This window comes from Puma concolor, chromosome B1 (genome assembly GCF_028749965.1).
Source record: "Puma concolor isolate L17-30 chromosome B1, mPumCon1.1.hap2, whole genome shotgun sequence".
NCBI classification, from domain to species: Eukaryota; Metazoa; Chordata; class Mammalia; order Carnivora; family Felidae; genus Puma; species Puma concolor.
Window position 1 is genome coordinate 79474396 of NC_141670.1, and position 7128 is coordinate 79481523.

The window sequence follows — 7128 nt, forward strand, 5'->3', positions numbered from 1 at the left end:
GATGGCTTCCCTAGGGAATTCTACCAGACATTTAAAGTAGAGATAATACCTATCCTTCTCAAGCTGTTCCAAAAAATAGAAAGGGAAGGAAAACTTCCAGACTAATGCTACGAAGCCAGCATTATTTTGATTCCTAAACCAGAGACCCAGCAAAAAAAGAGAACTACAGGCCAATATCCCTGATGAATATAGATTCAAAAATTCTCAACAAGATACTATCAAATCGAATTCAACAGCATATAAAAAGAACTATTCACCATGATCAAGTGGGATTCATTCCTGGGCTGCAGGGCTGCTTCAATATTTGCAAATCAGTGTGATACATGACATTAATAAAAGAAAAGATAAGAACCATATGGTCCTGTCAATTGATGCAGAAAAAGCATTTGACAAAATTCAGCATTCTTTCTTAATAAAAACCCTCGAGAAAGTCGGGAGAGAAGGAACATACTTACACATCATAGAAGCCATTTATGTAAAGCCCACAGCTAATATCATCCTCAGTGGGGAAAAACTAAGAGCTTTCCCCCTGAGATCAGGAACACGACAGGGATGTCCACTCTCACTGCTGTTGTTTAACATAATGTTGGAAGTTCTTGCATCAGCAATCAGACAACAAAATGAAATCAAAGGCATCAAAATTGGCAAAGATGAAGCCAAGCTTTCACTTTTTGCAGATGACATGATATTATACATGGAAAACCCAACAGACTGCACCAAAAGTCTGCTAGAACTGATACATGAATTCAGCAAAGTCGCAGGATACAAAATCAGTGTCATGTGAGCACCCCCGAGGTAACAATGAATCTATGTTCTCTCTAGGGTTGCCTAGTCTGTAAATTTTATGTAAATGGAATTATAGGATATGTGATCTTTTGTGACTGGCTTCTTTTACTTCATGTTTTCAAAGCTCATCCATATTGCAACCTACAGAAGTACTTCATTCTCTTATTGTCAAATGACACTCCAACTTGTATGGATGCACTACGTTTTGTCCATCCATCAGTTGAAGGATATTTGGGTTACTTCTACTTTCTGGCTATTATGATTAATGTTACTATGAATGTTTGTATATAAGAACTTATGTGAACCTATGTCTTTTCCTTTGGATATATGCTTACAAGTAGATTGCTGGGTCCTGTGTTAACTCCAGATTGAATTGCTAAATTGTTTTCCGAATTGGTTGTATCATTTTTTACTCCCGCAAGCAGCGTACGAAGGTTCCAACTTCTCCATGCCCTTGCCAACACTAGCTATTATCTATTCTTTTATTTCTATCCTAAGTGGGTATGAAGTGGCAGCTCATTGGCATTTTGATTTGCATTTCTCTAATATCCTCTCTATGTGCTTATTGGCCATCTGTATATCTTCTTTAAAGAAGTGGATTTTAATCATTTTACCTGTTTTTCATTTGGGTTGTCTTTCTATTGCTAAGTTGAAAGTGTCTTTGTGTATTCTAGATCCATGTACCTTATCAGACCTATCATTTGCAAATATTTTCTCACATTCTCTAGGATGATGGTGTCCTTTGAATACAAACATTTTTAATTTTGAAACAAAACAACAAAAAAAAAGCAGAAATCAGTTGCATTCTTATACACTAATAATGAAGCAACAGAAAGACAAATAAAGAAACTGATCCCATTCACAATTGCACCAAGAAGCATACAATACCTAGGAATAAACCTAACCAAAGACGTAAAAGATCTGAATGCTGAAAACTATAGAAAGCTCATGAAGGAAATTGAAGATATAAAGAAATGGAAAAACATTCCGTGCTCATGGATTGGAAGAATAAATATTATTAAAATGCCAATACTACCCAGAGCTATCTACACATTCAGTGCAGTACCAATCAAAATTGCTCCAGCATTCAAAGCTAGAACAAGCAATCTTAAAATTTGTATGGAACCAAAAAAGACCCCGAATAGCCAAAGTAATATTGAAGAAAAAGACCAAAGCCAGAGGCATCACAATCCCAGACTTTAGCCTCTACTACAAAGTTGTAATCATCAAGACAGCATGGTATTGGCACAAAAACAGACACATAGACAAATGGAATAGAATAGAAACCCCAGAACTAGACCCACAAAAGTACGGCCAACTAATCTTTGACAAAGCAGGAAAGAATATCCAATGGAAAAAAGACAGTCTCTTTAACAAACGGTTCTGGGATAACTGGACAGCAACATGCAGAAGAATGAAACTAGACCATTTTCTTACACCATTCACAAAAACAAACTCAAAATGGATAAAGGACCTGAATGTGAGACAGGAAACCATCAAAACCTTAGAGGAGAAAGCAGGAAAAACCCTCTCTGACCTCAGCCGCAACAGTTTCCTACTTGACACATCCCCAAAGGCAAGGGAATTAAAAGCAAAAATGAATTATTGGGACGTCACCAAGATAAAAAGATTCTGCACTGCAAAGGAAACAATCAACAAAACTAAAAGGTAACCAACAGAATGGGAAAATATATTTGCAAATGACACTATCAGACAAATTGCTAGTATCCAAAATCTATAAAGAACTCACCAAACTCCACACCCCAAAAACAAATAATCCAGTGAAGAAATGGGCAGAAGACATGAATAGACACTTCTCCAAAGAAGACTTCCAGATGGCCAACAGGCACTTGAAAAGATGCTCAACATCGCTCCTCATCAGGGAAATACAAATCCAAACCACACTGAAATACCACCTCACATCAGTCAGAGTGGCTAAAATGAACAAATCAGGAGATAATAGATGCTGGTGAGGATGTGGAGAAACGGGAACCCTCTTGCACTGTTGGTGGGAATGCAAACTGGTGCAGCCACTCGGGAAAACAGTGTGGGGGTTCCTCAAAGAATTAAAAATAGGTCTACCCTATGACCCAGCAATAGCACTGCTAGGAATTTACCCAAGGGATACAGGAGTACTGATGCATGGGGCACTTGTACCCCAATGTTTATAGCAGCACTTTCAACAATAGCCAAATTATGGAAAGAGCCTAAATGTCCATCAACTGATGAATGGATAAAGAAATTATGGTTTACAAACACAATGGAATACTATGTGGCAATGAGAAAGAATGAAATATGGCCTTTTGTAGCAACATGGAGGGAACTGGAGAGTGTTATACTAAGTGTTATACTAAGTGAAATAAGTCATACAGAGAAAGACAGATACCATATGTTTTCACTCTTATGTGGATCCTGAGAAACTTAACAGAAGACCATGGGGGAGGGAAGGAGAAAAAAAAAAGAAAGTTAGAGAGGAAGGGAACCAAACCATAAGAGACTCTTAAAAAGCTGAGAACAAACTGAGAGTTGATGGGGGGTGGGAGGGAGGGGAGAGTGGGTGATGGGGATTGCGGAGGGCACCTGTTGGGATGAGCACTGGGTGTTGTATGGAAACCAATTTGACAATAAATTTCATATTTAAATAAATAAATAAATAAATAAAGGGAGGACAGATCCCTCTGAAGATTGACCCTACAATGTTGCCACAGGTATATATAGTAAATATACCTTCTTTCTTGCTCTAAAGAAACCTGAAGTCATATGCCAGGAAAAGGACTACTAGGGAACAAGTAATACCCATACTTTCTGTGGAGATGTAAGATACTATCACAGTCCTCTAGTTTGAATGAGAGCTTATGGAAGCCAGGTAATCAATGCAAATATAGCTCAGGATCATCTGATAGTGGGTGCAATAAGTCCTTGAGCCTACTCTTTGGTAATTTCCTCAGGTTCTAAATGTATAATTGATGCACATATATGCAGCAGGTCACATTAGTTGGGGCAAGAGATATTATGGAAGGAAGTTCCTAAAATTTGCATCCTAGCTAGGGTAAATAATCAGAAGTAATCAAAGTAAAAAAATCAGAAGAAATGCCAGATCTCATAAAGAATCACAGAGATATCCACCATCATCAAAGAACTGAAGGATACAGTGGTGGTACATCATTTCTCAATCAATTCATCAAGGCCTTCATAAACCCAATGGATCATGGCAAATGAAGGTGAACCTCTGAAAACTTAACAAGGTTCAGTTACTGTGTACAATATTATCTCTTTACTGGAGCAGATCAGCACAGCTTCTGGCATTTATTTATGTAACAAAATTTCCCTAACTATGGGGGATTAGAAACAGTTTAGTTTTTCAAGGACAACAGTTTACTTTCATTGTCCTGACTTGAAGCAGTTAACTCGTGCTCTCTACCATAGTTTATCACTTAATTTGGCACTAAATAATAGAAAATATATATTATTTATATATTATAAATATATAATATATATAATATAGAAAATATTAGAAAAATATATATAATATATGTAATAAAGAAATATTAGAAAATATTAGAAAAACATATAAATATATAATATATATAATATAGAAAATATTAGAAAAATATATAATATATATTAGAAAAATATATATTCCTATAATATAATAGAAAAAATACATATGTATATATAATGTGTGTATATTTTTTCTTTGATACTACTAACCAGAAAATATACATTTGATCTTTGAACAATGCAAGGATCGGGGTGTCACCCCCCTAAAAATCCACATGACTTTGATTCCCCAAAAACTTAACTACTACCAACCTACTGTTTTACTGGAAGCCCTACCAATAATATAAATTTGATTAACACATGTTTTATATGTTATATGTATTATATATATTGGATTCTTACGATATAGTAAGCTAGAGAAAAAAGTTATTAAGAAAATCATAAGGAAAAGAAAATACATTTACAGTATTTATCGATGCATTTAGTTTATGTCGCCTCTTTATAAGATGAATTGTCTGTCAGCACCTATTTCAATATTGACACAATTCAATTAGACACAAAAAAATACTGTAGATGTTAAATATATTGCTAACACTAGACATCAAAAATGAAAAGACGATGTAAAAAATTCATATTTGTTTATAGGTATAATGATTCATGCATTGATAATGAAGAAACAGCAATGTGATTGCTTTATTGTAGTCTATCCTATACAGTAATGAATGAACCATTATAAAATTTTTATGATATTTGGTATTGCAATCATTTTTATAATACAGTATTAGAAAAATTGTTACATTTTTCAAGAAAAACCACTTACCTGTGTTGATAGGGTGATATGCAGTTTCTCCAATTATGAGTCATTCATACTGTATGGTAATGTAATTCTTTGAAAGCAAAGTTATAGAACAGTAAGAACACTAACACATTCTTAATTTTACATTAAATATCACTCACTTTATACGTGTGCAAGGATAGACTATCCACTTCCATACAAGTCTTGCGCAAAGTTCTACAGGATGAAGACTGAGGCAATTATGACAATAATGACCCAAAAATGTCTAATACAGCCCTTGACGAATAGTCATTAGATTTTCATATGAAGACACAAACACACACAATACTTAAGTTTATTAACTGTATGGCATGGTGATTTATTTACTGATAAGAACAGATACTACCCTTGATCTTAGTCAAAAGGCCGAGAAGGGATAGTGATTTATTTACTATTCATTAAAAGGAAGTGGATCATCATAAAGGTCGTCATCCTCATTGTTTTCATGTGGAGTACACTGAGAAGGAGGAAGAAGAGGGATTGATCCTGCTTGCTATCTTAGGGGTGGAAGAGGTGGAGGAGTGGAGGCGGTGGAAGGCAGGAAAGAGAGGCAGACACGTTCAATGTAATTTTAGAGAAGTATATAAATGTCAGACATTTTATTTTTTTATTTCTCTAAAAATGTTTCTATATAATACGAATCCTTCTTCCACCATTTGCTTTGATTTTAGTGTCCATATCATAGAAGGGTCCATGTCATAAAAGAAGTCAAAAGCAGTCTTGAATACTCAGAAACTTTCTGTCAGTTTGTCTAATGGCAATTTGTTTTCTGGCACTGCTTCTTGTATGTGTTCCTCCTCATAGTCTGGCTGTGGTTCAGAAGCACTCATCTCCATCAGGATATCTTCTGTTAATTCCTCTGGTAGGGTGTCTATTAGCTCTTGAATTTCTACAAGATCTGTATCTTGAAACCCTTCACATCCCACTTCTTTTACCATATTCACAATCTCTTTCATGATTTCTTTGATTGGCTCTGTCGTAAATCCTGTGAAGTCATGCACAGCATCTGGTCACAGTTTTCTCCAGCAGGAATTTATTGTTTGGAGCTTGATGGTTTCCACAGCTTTTTTTCAACTGCAATGATCGCATCTTCAATGGTGTAGTCCTTCCAGACTTTCATGATGTTCTCTCTATTGGGGATCTCTTCCTTAGCATTGACAATCCTTTCCACAGAGTACCATGTGCAATAAGCCTTAAAAGTCCCTATGACTCCTTGATCTAACGGCTGAATTAGAGATGTGTCTGGGGCCAGTAGACCACTTTAACACCTTTGGTACTGAACTCATGGAGTTCTGGGTGGCCAGGGGCATTGTCCAATATCAAAAGAACTTGAAAAGGCAGTCTTTTACTGGCAAGGCACTTCTTGACTTCAGGGACAAAGCATCAGTGGAACCAATCCAGAAAAAAGGTTCTTATTCTCCAGGACTTCTTGTTGTATAACGAAAAGACTGGCATCTAATGTTTATCTTTCCCCTTCAAGGCTCAGGGGTTAGCACCTTTGTAGACAAAGACAGTCCAGATCAACACCCAATTGCATTTGCACAAAATAGTAGAGTTAGCCTTTTCTTCCCTGCCTCAATCCTGGTGCTCACTTCTTTTTCTTACTAGTAAATATCCTTTGTGACATTTTTGCCCCAGAATAGGGCAGTTTTGTCTGCATGAAAAGTCTGTTCTGTCAGATACTTTTTTCCCTAAATGACTTTCTTAATGGCATCTAGGACTCATCTGCTGCCTCTTCATTGGCAGAAGCTGCTTCTTCGGTTAGCTTAACATTTTTAAAGCCAAACCTCTTTCTAAAAGTATCAAACCATCCTTTGCTGGCATTAAATTCTTCAGCTTTAGTTCCTTCACCTTCGTTTTGCTTCAAATTGACATATAATGACTTTGCTTTTTCTCAAATCGTATTAGAGTGTGTAAGTATTCCTTTCTTATAGTAACCCTGCACCCACATAAAAGCTGCATTTTCAGTATGAGATAAAAAATATTTCACAAAAAGTACAAGGTTT

The 7128-nt window shown here is 36.0% G+C and overlaps 1 pseudogene; it reads right to left on the reverse strand.

Annotated features, from left to right (window-relative positions):
* Positions 1–5341: 5341 nt before the first annotated feature.
* On the reverse strand, positions 5342–5500 carry LOC112859216 (U2 spliceosomal RNA; annotated as a pseudogene).
* Between the last annotated feature and the right edge of the window lie 1628 nt (positions 5501–7128).